Source organism: Melozone crissalis, unplaced genomic scaffold (assembly GCF_028551555.1).
Source record: "Melozone crissalis strain CALT ecotype California unplaced genomic scaffold, PUWL_Pcris_2 ptg000005l_1, whole genome shotgun sequence".
Lineage (NCBI taxonomy): Eukaryota > Metazoa > Chordata > Aves > Passeriformes > Passerellidae > Melozone > Melozone crissalis.
In genome coordinates this window covers 4290424-4305370 of record NW_026535783.1, presented here as the reverse complement: position 1 = coordinate 4305370, position 14947 = coordinate 4290424, and the positions used below count along the sequence as shown (strand labels likewise).

Below are 14947 nucleotides of genomic sequence, written 5' to 3'. Positions count from 1 at the left end.
ATTTTTAATGTAAACATAATGGAGCAATAAAAGTAGTGCTAATGGAAACAATCTATGAATTTTCAGAAGAAAAAGGGAATGGTGGAAGATAGCAGAACAATTAAAATTACTACAGTAATTTATTTTTTATATTGGACCCCCTTTGCTTGGGTTTTTTTATTTTCCTTTGGTTTTGGTTCCTTGGGGAGTTGGATTTTTTTGGTTTTGGGAAGTGTTGGCTGTGGGGTGGGTTTATTTGGTTTTTTTGGTATTACTATTTTTTGTCTTCCCTCCCTCCCTCCCTCCCTCCCTTCCTCCCTTCCTCCCTCCCTTCCTTCCTTCCTTCCTTCCTTCCTTCCTTCCTTCCTTCCTTCCTTCCTTCCTTCCTTCCTTCCTTCCTTCCCTCCTTCCTTCCTTCCGCCACTTCCTTCCTTCCGCCACTTCCTTCCTTCCTTCCTTCCTTCCTTCCTTCCTTCCTTCCTTCCTTCCGCCACTTCCTTCCTTCCGCCACTTCCTTCCTTCCTTCCTTCCTTCCTTCCTTCCTTCCTTCCTTCCGCCACTTCCTTCCTTCCGCCACTTCCTTCCTTCCGCCACTTCCTTCCTTCCGCCACTTCCTTCCGCCACTTCCTTCCGCCACTTCCTTCCTTCCTTCCTTCCTTCCTTCCTTCCTTCCTTCCTTCCTTCCTTCCTTCCTTCCTTCTGCCACTTCCTTCCTTCCTTCCTTCCTTCCTTCCTTCCTTCCTTCCTTCCTTCCTTCCTTCCTTCCTTCCGCCACTTCCTTCCTTCCTTCCTTCCGCCACTTCCTTCCGCCACTTCCTTCCGCCACTTCCTTCCTTCCTTCCTTCCTTCCTTCCTTCCTTCCTTCCTTCCGCCACTTCCTTCCGCCACTTCCTTCCTTCCTTCCTTCCGCCACTTCCTTCCTTCCTTCCTTCCTTCCTTCCTTCCTTCCTTCCTTCCTTCCTTCCTTCCGCCACTTCCTTCCTTCCTTCCTTCCTTCCTTCCTTCCTTCCTTCCTTCCTTCCTTCCTTCCTTCCTTCCTTCCTTCCGCCACTTCCTTCCGCCACTTCCTTCCGCCACTTCCTTCCTTCCGCCACTTCCTTCCTTCCTTCCTTCCTTCCTTCCTTCCTTCCTTCCTTCCGCCACTTCCGCCACTTCCGCCACTTCCGCCACTTCCTTCCTTCCTTCTGCCACTTCCTTCCGCCACTTCCGCCACTTCCGCCACTTCCGCCACTTACACCACTTCCGCCACTTCCTTCTGCCACTTCCTTCCTCCACTTCCTTCCGTCACTTCCTTCCTTTTTTTTTTAACAAAGGCTTTTTCCATTCTTTGTATTAGAAACCATTGACATTTTGTAATAACCTTTCCTTGCAGTCACAAACATTCCAGTATTGTGCATTTCCTTGCTTATTAAAATTTACTGTCTCCAAACAGGATCTCTGCAAGTTCACTTTGAACCTAGTGTTACACCTCCTGCTCCTATTCCTCTTCCTCCTCCTATTCCTGCTTCTGTTCCTGCTGCTTTTCCTGTTTCTGCTCCTGCTCCTGTTCCTTCTGCTGCTGCTGTTCCTGCTCTCGCTGGTAAGTCTGTTTTCCAAGCAATTGTAGTCACAGGGATGTGGGTTCCTAGCCAGCACCTCCCTTCAGGCTGCACAGCTTCTGTAGGCAAACAATACTTAAATAGAAACATAAGGGAACATTAAATCTCCTGCTAAGAGAAACATTTTCTGAGACTTTTTTCAAAATAGAAAGGGGATGGTGAAAGCTAACAAAGGGATTGAAATTACTCCTGTCATGTTTGTTTTCTCTTGGTCCCTATTTTTGATTTTAGTTTGGGTTTGGATGCTTAGCTGCTTGGATTTTTTAGTTTTGGAGAGTTGTTGTGGTGGGTGGGTGGGTGTTTGATTTTTTTTTTTTTTTTTTTATTTCTTCTTTCTATTTCTTTATGTTTATTTTAACTGAAGACTTCTTCCTTTCATTATGTTAAAAACCAGTAACCTTTTTTTAATCGTCTTTCCTTTCAACCATAACCAATTCAGCATTTCCTTGCCTTTTAAAATTTCTTCTCTGAAGTCAATTTACTTTCTCTGAACAGACGCCTTTCAGCATCGCATTTCACCCCAAGCAGCTGGAAGACCTCGTACTCCTGTTTCTGCTCCTGCTGGTAAGTCTACCTGTCAAGCAATTGTGGTCCCTTGGATGTGGGTTCCTAGCCAGCATCTCCTTCCATGCTGCACAGCTTCTGCAGGCAAATACAACAATATTTGATTGCAAACATCATGAAGTAGTAAAACTGGAGCTAACAGCAAAGCTGTAAGACTTTTCTCAGAAGAGAAAGAGGATGGTGAAACCTAACACAGGGATTGAAATTACTACTATAATTTTTTATTCTCTGAGGGTGTGGCACAGCAGTTTGCATAGCACTTTGTGCAGGCAGAGTTGCAACTTTTCTTGCCAGTAAGGTTTGCTGTGTGTTGTTTGCAGTGTTTCTGTTGGTTGGTGGGTTTTGGGGTTTGTATTAGTAATGATTTCTATGCAATTGAAAACTGTAGTTAGTACAAGTGTACATAGTCAAATGGAACCCTCCAAAAAGGTTACATCTGTCCAGACCCATTCTTGTGCAGAGTGTTTGAGCTTAGCAGCAGTTTCAGGGGCAGTTGTGGAGGAAACCTGCCTGCAGTGTGAACAGGTGAACAATCTCCTTTCACTGGTGGCTGAGCTTAGAGAGGAAGTTTAAAGACTAAGGAGTATCAGGGATAGTGAAAGGGGAATAGACTGGTGGATTTGCCCTTCCATCCTTGAGGGAAGCCCACCAAGAGTCAGAGGACTCCCATGCCTCTCACTGTCGGACAATAGAAGGACACCTGGTAAGTGGAGTGGAAATGGGTACCTACTTGAGGAGGTAATAATAAAAATTCCTCCCGACCCTCATCCCCAAGCCAGATGCCACTTCAGAATAGGTATGAACCCCTGGATCTAGAGAGTCAGCCAGATGATTTAGAAGAAAATTATCTGCCCAGTGAGCCTCCCACTCATCTGTGAGAAGGATTACCACCTCTGGCATCAGGAAGAAAAAAAGGGTCATTGTAGTGGGTGGCTCCCTTCTAAGGGGAACAGAGGGCCCCAAATGACAACAGGACCCACCCCACAGAGAGGTCTGCTGCCTCCCTGGGGCCTGGGATATCACTGAGAGACTTCCTGGGCTGAGTCAGCCCTTTGATTATTATCCACTGCAGATATTCCAGGCTGCCAGTGATGAGATTGAAAAGAGGAGTGTCAGGACAATTAAAAGGGACTTTAGGGCACTGGGACAAGTGGTTGATAGGACAGGGGTACAGTGAAAGGAATAGGAGAGCTCGCATTATCAACAAGTGTCTCAAAGATTGGTGTCATCAGCAGAATTTGGGTTCTTTGATCATGGGGCAACTTTTACAGCACCTGCTCTACTGGAACCAGATGGGCTCCATCTTTCTGTTAAGGACGGAAGGTTTTTAGCTCATGAACTGGCAGAACTTGTTGAAAGGACATCGAACTAGGTCTGAAGGGGAAAGGGGATGCATCTGGGCTGTCTGGAAGCAGGCCCAAGGGTGGTAAGCCTGAGACAGGAGTGAAATCAGCAGCCCAGCTGAGTTGCAGGTATACCAATACACGCAGCACAGGTTACAAACAAGAGCTCGAGGCCATGGTAAAGCAGCAAAGCTATGATGTAATTGCCACCACAGAAATGTGGTAGCATGACTCACATGGCCGGAGTGCTGCACTGGATGGCTACAAGTTCTTCAGGAGAGACAGGAAAGGGAGAAGAGGTGGAGGGGTGGCCCTTTATATTAGGGAGGCTTTTGATACCATGGGTATTGAAAGTTATGAAGATGAATGGCTACGGGTAAGAATTAAGGGGAAGGCCAACAAGGCTGACATCCTACTGGGAGTCTGTTATTGTCCACCCAACCAGGAAGAAGTGGTGGGCAATTCATTCTATAATCAGCTAGAGAATGTTTCTGGATCATCAGACATTTTTCTTGCTGGCGATTTCAACCTGCCGGACATTTTTTGGGAACTCAATACAGCTGTAAAAAGGCAGTCCAGGAAATTTTTTAGAGTTTGCAGAGGACAATTTTTTGTCACAGCTGGTAGGTGAACCCACCAGGGGAGTGATAATGTTAAATCTGTTATTTGCAAATAGAGATGGACTGGTGGGAGATGTGGTAGTTGGAAGTCACTCAGGGCACAGTGATAATAAAATTCTAAAATTCTCTATATTTGGTTAAATCAAGAGGAACATTAATAAGACTTTCACAGGTGACTTCTGGAGGGCAGACTTTGGCCTGCTCAGGACACTTATTCAGAGAATTCCTTGGGAAGCAGCCCTTAAAAACAAAGGAGTTCAGGAAGTGTAGGTGAGCTTCAAAACAGAGATCTTGAGGGCACAGGAACAGACTGTCCCTGGGTGCCAAAAGATCAGTCAGCGGGGTAAATGTCCAGCCTGGATGGGCAAGAAGATTTTGGAGGAAGTTAGGAATAAAAAAAAGGATGTATTATCTTTGGAAGGAGAGTCAGATCTCTCAGGAAGTATTTAAGGGGGCTGCTAGAGCATGTAGGAAAAAATTAGAGAGGCCAAAGCTCAGTTTGAACTTAAAATGGCGACTTTTGTAAAGATTAATAAAAAATACTTTTGTAAATATATTAATGGTAAAAGGAAGAGTAAGATCAACCTTTGTTGTTTATTAAATGCAGAAAGGAACTTAGTAACTGCAGATGAGGAGAAGGCAGAGGTGCTTAACACCTTCTTTGCCTCAGTTTTTAGTGGGAAGGCTTGCCTTCAGGACAACCGTCCTCTTGGGTTGCTCGATGATACTAGGGAGCAGAATGGTCCCCCCATTTTCCAAGGAGGCAGTCAGAGAACTGAGCTGCTTGGATGTTCATAAATCCATGGGTCCAGGTGGGATCCATCCCAGGGTGATGAGAGAGCAGGCAGATGAGCTTGCGAAGCTGCTCTCTATCATTTACCAACAGTCCCGGCTCACTGGTGAGGTTCCAGATGACTGGAAGCTGGCCAATGTGTCAATCATTCATAAAAAATGGGTGGAAAGGAGGATCCTGTTAATTATAGGCCAGTCAGCCTGAGCTCAGTCCCCCAGTAAGTTTATATGGAGTGTCATCACACAGCGCTTACAGGATGGCCAGAGTATCAGACCCAGTCAGACCCAGCAAGGGTTTAGGAGGAGTTGGTCATGTTTGACCAACGTGGTCTCCTTTTATGACCAAGTGACCCACCTGGTCAAAGTAGAAAAGGCTGTTGATGTTGTGTGCCTGGACTCCAGCAAGGCCTTTGGCACTGTCTCCAACAGCATACTCCTAGACAAGCTGGCAGCCCACGGCTTGGGCAGGAGCACTCTGTGCTGGGTTCCGAACTGGCTGCAGGGCCAGGCCCAGAGAGTGGTGGTGAGCAGTGCTGCATCCAGCTGGCAGCCAGGCACCAGGGGTGTCCCTCAGGGCTCTGTGCTGGGGCCAGTTCTGTTCAATATCTTCACTGATGCCATGGATGAGGGAATTGAGTCTTTCATTAGTAAGTTTGCAGACAACACTAAGCTGGGAGCGTGTGTTGATCTGTTGGAGGGTACGAGGGCTCTGCAGAGAGATCTGGAATGGTTGGATGGATGGGCAGAGCCTAACAAGGTGAAGTTTAATAAATCCAAGTGCTGAGTCCTGCATTTTGGCCACAATAGCCACCTGCAATGTTATGGGCTGGGGATGGTGGGGCTGGACAGTGCCCAGGCAGAAAAGGACTTGGGGTTACTGTTTGACACTGGCTGAACATGAGCCAGCAGTGTGCCCTGGTGGCCAAGAAAGCCAATGGCATCCTGGCCTGTGTCAGGGATTGTGTGGCCAACAGGAGCAGGGAGGTCATCCTTCCCCTATACTTGGCACTGGTGAGGCCACACTTTGAGTGTTGTGTCCAGTTCTGGGTCCCTCAGTTTAAGAAGGATGTTGAGATACTTAAGGGCATCCAAAGGAGGCAACAAGGCTGGTGAGGGGCTGGGAACACAAATCCTGTGAGGAATGACTGAGGGAGCTGGGGCTGTTCAGCCTGGAGAAAAGGAGACTCAGAGGCGACTTTAGCACTCTCTGCAACTTCCTGAAAGGCGGCTGTGCTCAGGTGGGGGTTGGTCTCTTTCTCCAGGCAGCAACTGACAGAACCCAAGGACACAGTCTCAAGCTGCATCAGGGGAAATATAGGTTTGATAATAGGAAAAAGTTTTTTATAGAAAGGGTGATAAAGTAGCAGAATGGTCTACTCAAGGAGGCGGTGGAGTCACCATCCCTGCATGTGCTTAAAAAAAGACTGGATGTGGCACTCGATGCCATGGTTTAGTGCTTTAGTGGAGATGTTAAGGCATGGGTTGGACTCAATGATGTTTCAGGTCTTTTCCAACCTAGTCATTCTGTGAATTCTGTGAATACTGTGGGTTTTTTCTATTGGTCCCCATTTGCTTGGATATTTTAGGGTTGGGTTTGTTTTTTTTTTTTTTTTTGGTTGGTTGCTTGGATTTTTTTTTGTTTTGCAAAGTAGCAGTAGTGAGTGGGTGGGTGTTTGTTTTTTGACTTTTTTTTCATATTTTCTCCCTTTTTTTGCCCCCCAAAGGCTTCTTCCTTTCATTTTATTGTAAAGCAATAATAGTTTTTGATCATCTTCTGCAAAAATAACCATTTCAGTTCTATGCATTTCCTTGCTTTTAAAAACTTACCTTCTCTGAACAGATCTATTTCGGATTAGACCACCCCGTACACCTACTATTCCTGTTCCAGCTCCCGCAGGTAAGTCTGCTTGTCAAACAATTCTAGTCCCCTGGATGTGGGTTCCTAGCCAGCATCACCCTTCATGCTGCACATCTTCTGTAGGCAAATACAGCAACACTTAAGGGAAAACATAATGGAGCATTAAAACTAGTGCTAACAGAAATGTTGTCATACTTTCTAAAGAAGAGAAAGGGGATGGTAGAAGCTAAAATAGGGATTAAAATTATTACTGGAAAGTTTTTTGGTTGGTCTCTATTTCCTTCTAGCTTTTTTTTGTTTTAGTTTGAGTTTGAAGGCTTGGTTGTATGGACTTTTTTGGTTTTGGGGAGTGGTAGAAGTGGGTGGATGGGTGTTTGCATTTTGGTTTTTTCCTTTTATTACTTCTTTTAAATACTTTCTTTTATTTTAATAACAAAAGGGGTTTTCATTTCTGTTCCAAACCATTCAAATTCTGTAATAGCCTTTCCTTTCAAACATAGCCACTTGCAATCTGTGCAATTCCTTGGTTTATAAATCCTATTTTTACTCAAGAGATAATATTTTGCCTTGTGTTTCACCCCAAGCACCTCGTACACCTCCTGCACCTCCTCCGCCTCCTGTTCCTGCTCCGGTTTCAGCTGGTGAGTCTCTTTTTCAAGCAATTGTAGTCACTGGGATGTGGGTTCCTAGCCAGCATCTCCCTTCATGCTGCACAGCTTCTGTAGGAAAATGTGACAACACTTAATTGTAAACATAATGGAGCAATAAAGTTAACGCAAAGAGAAACATTCAAAGACACTCTTCAGAAGAGAAAGGGGATGGTGAAAGCTGACATAGGGATTAAAATTAATGCTGGAGGAATTTTTGTTAATAATGGGTCTTTAATATGCTTTGATACTTTTGATATTACACTAGGTTTAGCTGCTTGGTTGGTCGGATTATTTTTGATTTTGGGAAGCGGTCGTGGTGAGCGGGTGGCTGTTTGATTTTTGGTTTTTTTTCTTTTATTTCTTCTTTTTATTTCTTTATTTTTTTTAACTGAAGACTTTTTCCTTTCATTATGTTGTAAACGATTAACATTTTTTAAATCATCTTTCCATTCAACCATAACCATTTCCATTCTGTGCATTTCCTTGGTTTTCAAAATTTATCTTCTCTGAAGTAAAATTACTTTCTCTGACCAGAATCTTTCTGGCATCACTTCAAACCCCAACCAGCTGGTATCTTGTACTGTGATCTAGCTTGAAAACAAACTAGTGTCAGATTCCAAGCCAGAACTACAGTTTAATAGGACAATTAAAATACAGGCAGAAAACACTGGCAGGAAACCTAGAGAGTCAGGATACAACCTGACACCCAGTTGGACGAGGTGGTGGTAGCAGTCTGATCAAATGGTGGCTGCAGTCCTGCCGGAGTGATAGATGTGGTTCTGTTGATGCGCTGATCCTGTAGAAGGTTCTGGTCTTCCTCTGAAGATCCAGTGGTGGTTATGTACTTCTTGTCCTCTGGGAATCCAGTCAGTAAGGTCATTCTGGTGTTCCAAACCTCAGATTGTATCCAGGAAGGAATGCTTGGTTCTCCCCGTTGGGCAGAGCATCTCAAATGGGATGATGTAATTTTATGGGTGATGCAGTGAGACCTTGATGGTCCACGAGCAGACATAGGCCCCTGGAGGGAGTTGTCAGTGATGAGTCATGGAGACAATAAAGAATACTGCCCCATTTCTCTAAACAGCTGACATAGATGGTAATAGACTACACACCTCGGGGTTACATTTTCCATGACAGCCTAAGACACTGAAGTAAATTTACTTTCTCTGAGCAGACTCCTTTCACAGTCGCATTCAACCCCAAGGACCCGCTACACCTTGTACTCCTGCTCCTGATGATAAGTTGGCTTGTCAAGAAATTATAGGCATTTGGATGTGTGTTCCTAGCCAGCATCTGCCTTCATGCTGCACAGTTTCTGCAGACAAATACATCATTTTAAACATAATGGACACTACTAAACATAATGGACACTACATTTTAAACATAATAACACTACTGCAAACATTTGGAAATGGCCATTTCTTGCATCCATAACTATTTCAGTTCCTTGCATTTCCTTGCTTTTTAAAATGTACCTCCTCTGAAGTAATTTTACTGTTTTTGAAAAGATTTTTTCTGGATTCCTGTTTCAGCCCAAGCTGCTCGTACACCTCCTGCACTAGCACAAGCTCATGATGGTAAGTCTGCTTGTCAAGCAATTGTACTCACTGGGATGTGGATTCCTAGCCAGCATCTGCCTTCATGCTGCACAGCTTCTGCAGACAAATGCAAAAATATTTAAATGTTAACATAATGGAGCAACACAACTAGTGCAAACAGAAACATTCTGAGACATTTATCAGAAGAGAAAGGGAATGGTGAAAGCTAACACAGGGATTAAAATCATTACTGGAATGTATTTACTCTTAGTTCCTATGCCTTTTGTGGGTTTGTTTTGGTTTTATTTGGGGTTTCGATGTTTGGTTGCTTGGACTATTTTGGTTTTGGGGAGTGATTGACGTGGGTAGGTGGATGGGTGTTTGATTTTAGAAATTTTTCTTTTCTAATTTTCTTTCTATCCTATTTTCTTTTGTTCTTTCTTTCATTCTTTCTTTCCTTTTTTTTTAATACCCAAAGGGTTTTTCATTTCTATCTGATATAAAATACTCCCATTTTGAATTAGGATTTCCTTTCAAACACAACCATTTCCAAACAGTTCATTTCCTTAGTTTTTAAATCCTACTTTTACTCAACAGATATTCTCCAGCCTCGTGTTTCACCCCAAGCAGCTCGTGCAATTCCGGCTCCTGTTCCTGCTCCTGTTCTTGCTCCTATTCCTGCTCTGGCTCCTGCTCCTGCTCCTGCTCCTGCTCCAGTTCCAGCTCTTGTTCTTCCTCCTGCTCCTGGTCCTGCCCCTGCTCCTGCTCCAGTTCCTGCTCTCGTTCCTGCTCCGGCTCATGGTCCTCGTCCTGCTGGTGAGTCTCTTCTTCAAGACAACAGTCACTGTAGTCACTGGGTTATGCCTTCCTAGCCAGCATCTCCCTTCATGCTGCAAAGCTTCTGTAGGCAAATACAGCAACACTTTAGTATAACGATAATGGTCCAATTCAGCTCATGCAAAGAGAAATGCTCTGAGACATTCTTCACACAAGAAGGGGAGGAGTAAATAATACAGGGATTAAAATTTTTATCAGATTGTAGAAAAACTTGCTTTCCTTGATTAAAAAACACACTTTAGGATTTATGAGCAGGAGGGGTATAATATGTCTGTGAGAATATGTAAAACTTCAAACAACGTCTTACAATACTTCCTAGGGCAAGATATTTTGCTAATGTCCTTTGTCTATTAAGGATGAATATAGAATATTTATATGAAATGTCTTTCAAATAAGCAATTAAGACATGGAGCAAACAGTTGTAAGTACTTCAAATACGTAGTCTTGTCAGAACTATTTAACAGCAAATGTAGATTCTCTCGTGATTTGCTTCTATTCATTTTTTTTTTATTCCAGCATTCTGGGGACGTCCAAGATTCAGAACCTATACTGTGTCTGAAACCGACTCAGACTACAGTAGTATGACCCCCGATGGAACCTATACTCTGTCTGGAAGCGACTCTGTCTTCACTTCGTCACCCAGCAGATCCTATAGTCTATCTGGAACCGACTCAGGCCTCCATAGTCTGACACTCGGCAGAACCTATACTGTGTCTGGAAGCGGCTCAGCCTTCAGTACATCACCCAGCAGATACTATACTGCGTCTGAAGGCGACTCACCCAGCAGATACTATACTGCGTCTGAAGGTGAATCACACAGCAGATACTATACTGCGTCTGGAAGCAACTTATTTGCAGGTGTGTCATCCTACAGAACCTGTACTGTCTCTGGAACCAACACTTCCATTCTATGCATCTCCTTTCTTTTTAAAATGTACCATCTCAGAAGTAAATTTACTATCTCTGACTCAACTCCTTAGGGCATCCCCAAGGAGCCAGTACACCTCGTGCTCCTATTCCTGCTATTGATTATAAGTCTGCTTCTGAAAATATTAGAGCCATCTGGATGTGGGTTGAGAGACCACATCCATGGGGAGTGGTTGAGGTGGGTGGGTGTTTGCATTTTGAATTTTTTTCCTTTTATTACATCTTTTATTTGCATGCTTGCTTGATTTCTCTTTTTATTTCATAGCAAAATTGTTTTTCCTCTATTTCTATTACAAACCATTCATATTCTGTAATAGCCTTTCCTTTCAAACATAGCCATTTCCAATCACTGCATTTCTGTGGTTTGTAAATCCTATTTTTCCTCAAGGGATAATACTCAGCCTCATGTTTCACCCCAAGCAGCTCGTACACCTCCTGGTCCTCCTGGTCCTGGTCCTGGTCCTGCTCCTGGCCCTGGGCCTGCTCCTGCTCCTGCTCCTGCTCCTGCTCCAGCTCCTGCTGGTAAGTTTTCTTTTCAGGCAGTTGTAGTGACTGGGATGTCACTACAACTGCCTGCATCTCCCTTCACGCTGTGCAGCTTCTGTAGGCAAATACAGCAACACTTCATTGTAAACATAATGGAGCATTACAACTAGTGCAAACAGAAAGGTCATGATACTTTATAGAGAAGGGAAAGCTGTAGGTGGATGCAAACATAGGGTTTAAAATTATTATTGGAAATATTTTCCATTCGTCTCTATGTCCTTGTGGGTTTGCTTTGGTTTTTCTTTGGGTTTGGATGCTTGGTTGCTTGGATTCTTTTGGTTTTGGGGAGTGGTTGAGGTGGGTGTGTGGGTGTTTGATTTTTATTTTCTTATTTAAATGCTTATTTTAATACTCTTTTTTTAATAATAGATTTGTTTTTCTATTTTTCTGTTACAAACCATTCATATATTTAATCATTGTTCATTTCAATCATAACCATTTCCAATATGTTCATTGCCTTGGTCCTTAAATCTTTTCTAGAAGAGATAATATTAAGCCTTGTGTTTCACCCTAACAGCTCATAGACCTCCAGCTGCTCCTGGTCCTGCTCTAGTTCCTGCTCTCGTTGCTGCTCCTGCTCCTGGTCCTGCTCCTGGTCCTGGTCCGGGTCCTGCTGGTAAGTCTCTTCTTCAAGAGAGCAGTCACTGTAGTCACTGGGATGTGGTTTCCTAGCCAGCATCTCCCTGCACGCTGCACAGCTTCTGTAGGCAAATACAGCAACACTTTAGTATAACAATAATGCAGCAATTCACCTAGTGCAAAGAGAAATGTTCTGAGACATTCTTCACACAAGAAAGAAGTGGTGTAACTAACACAGGGATTGAAATTTTTGTCAGACTGTTGAAGAAGTTGCTTTCCTTGATTAAAAAACACACTTTAGGATTTATAAGGACCAGGGGAAAAATATGTGTGTGAAAATATGTAAAACTTCAAACAATGTCTAATTACAATACTTTGTAGGGCAAGATACTTGTGCTAATGTCGTTTGCCTATTAAGGATAATAAAGAATATTTATATGCCATGTCTTTCAAATAAGCAATTAAGAGGCAGACAGTTGTAAATACTTCAAATACATAGTCGTGTCAAAGCTATTTTACAACAAATGTAGATTCTCTCCTGATATGTTTATGTTCATTTTTTTTTATTCCAGCATTCTGGGGACGTCCAAGATTCAGAACCTACAGTCTGTCTGAAACCGACTCAGGTTACAGTAGTATGACACCCGACAGAACCTACACTCTGTCTGGAAGCGACTCAGTCTTCACTTCATCACCCAGCAGATCCTATAGTCTATCTGGAACCGACTCAGGCCTCCGTAGTCTGACACTCGGCAGAACCTATACTGTGTCTGGAAGCGGCTCAGCCTTCAGTACATCACCCAGCAGATACTATACTGCGTCTGAAGGCGAATCACCCAGCAGATACTATACTGCATCTGAAGGCGAATCACCCAGCAGATACTATACTGCGTCTGAAGGCAACTCATTCTTCAGTACGTCACCCAGCAGATACTATACTGCATCTGGAAGCAACATGTCTGGAGGTGTGTCATCCTACAGAACCTGTACTGTCTCTGGAACCAACATTGCCTTTCCTTCCAACTACAAGCATTTCCGTTCCACACATCTCCTTTCTTTTTAAAATTTACCATCACTGAAGCAAATTCACTTTCTCTGAACAGACTCCATAGGGTCTCCCCAAGGAGCCAGTACACCTCATGCTCCTATTCCTGCTTTTGGTGGTAAGTGTGCTTGTGAAAATGTTATAGTGATTTGGATGTGGGTTGAGATCCCACATCCAAGTGGACTGTTTGCGGTGGGTGGGTGGGTGTATGCATTTTGATTTTTTTCCTTTTACTACCTCTTTTAATTGCATGCTTGCTTGCTTTCTTTTTTTTTTTCCTTTTTAAATTGCAAAGTTGTTTTTCCTATATTTCTATGACATACCATTCATATTCTGTAATAGCCCTTCTTTTTAAACTTAACCATTTCCAATGGGTGCCTTTCCATGGTTTATAAATCCTATTTTTCCTCAAGAGATAATATTCAGCCTCATGTTTTCCCCTCAAGCAGCTCGTACACCTCCTGATCATCCTGGTGCTGCTCCTGCTCCTGCTCCTGCTCCTGCTCCTGCTGGTAAGTCTCTTTTTCCAGCAATTGTACTCACTGGGATGTGGGTTCCTAGCCAACATCTCTCTTCATGCTGCACAGCTTCTGTATACCAATACAGAAACGCTTCACTGGAAACGTAATGAAGCATTACAAATATGGCAAACAGAAATGTTTTTATACTTTTTAGAGAAGTGTAAGGGGATGGCAATGTCTAACAGACAGTTTAAAATTATTATTGGAAAGTTTTATTTTTCTAATTGTTTCAATTTTTTTTTCCAAATTGTTTCAAATTGTATGTCATTTTCAAATTTCATTTCAAATTGTTTTTTCTTTATTTCTCTTACAAATCATTCTTATTTATTAATAGCCTTTCCTTTAAACCATAACCATTTCCAATCTGTGCATTGCCTTAGTTTTTAAATATTACTTTTAATCAAGAGATAGTATACAGCCTCGCGCTTCACCCCTAGCACCTCATAGACCTCCTGCTCCTCCTGCTCCTGCTCCTGCTCCTGCTCCTGCTCCACTTCCTGCTCGCGTTCCTGCCCCTGGTCCTGGTCCTGGGCCTGGTCCTCGTCCTGCTGGTAAGTCTCTTCTTCAAGCAATTGTAGTCATTGGGATGGGGGTTCCAAGCCAGCATCTCCCTTCATGCTGCGCAGCTTCTGTAGGCAAATACAGCAACAGTTTAGTGTAACGACAATGGAGCAATTCACCTAGTGCAAAGAGAAATGTTCTGAGACATTCTTCACACAAGAAAGAAGTGGTGTAAATAACACAGGGATAAAAATTTTTGTCAAGACTGTAGAAGTTTCTGGTTTCCTTGATTAAAAAACACACTTTAGAATTTATAAGGACCAGGGGAAAAATATGTCTGTGAGAATATCTAAAACTTCAAACAACGTCTGATTACAATAATTCCTAGGGCACGACAGTTGTGACAATGTCCTTTGTCTATTAAGGACTAATATAGAATATTTATATGAAATGTCTTTCAAATAAGCAATTAAGACATGGAGCAAACAGTTGTAAGTACTTCAAATACGTACAGAGACCTATTTAACAGCAAATGTAGATTCTCTCGTGATTTGTTTCTATTTTTTTATTCCAGCATTCTGGGGACGTCCAAGATTCAATACCTACAGTCTGTCTGAAACCGATTCAAACTACAGTAGTATGACCCCCGACGGAACCTACACTCTGTCTGGAAGCGACTCTGTCTTCACTTCGTCACCCAGCAGATCCTATAGTCTATCTGGAACCGACTCAGGCCTCCATAGTCTGACACTCGGCAGAACCTATACTGTGTCTGGAAGCGGCTCAGCCTTCAGTACATCACCCAGCAGATACTATACTGCATCTGAAGGCGACTCACCCAGCAGATACTATACTGCATCTGAAGGCGACTCACCCAGCAGATACTATACTGCGTCTGGAAGCAACTTATTTGCAGGTGTGTCATCCTACAGAACCTGTACTGTCTCTGGAACCAACACTTCCATTCTATGCATCTCCTTTCTTTTTAAAATGTACCATCTCAGAAGTAAATTTACTATCTCTGACTCAACTCCTTAGGGCATCCCCAA

At 43.2% G+C, this 14947-nt stretch overlaps 1 protein-coding gene across 1 annotated transcript in view; it reads left to right on the top strand.

The window, feature by feature from the left end:
• The window catches only part of LOC128942611 (coiled-coil domain-containing protein 171-like), a 55061-nt gene that overhangs the window by 28839 nt on the left and 11275 nt on the right, over nt 1-14947 (top strand). The gene's annotated exons all lie outside the window — the stretch shown is intronic.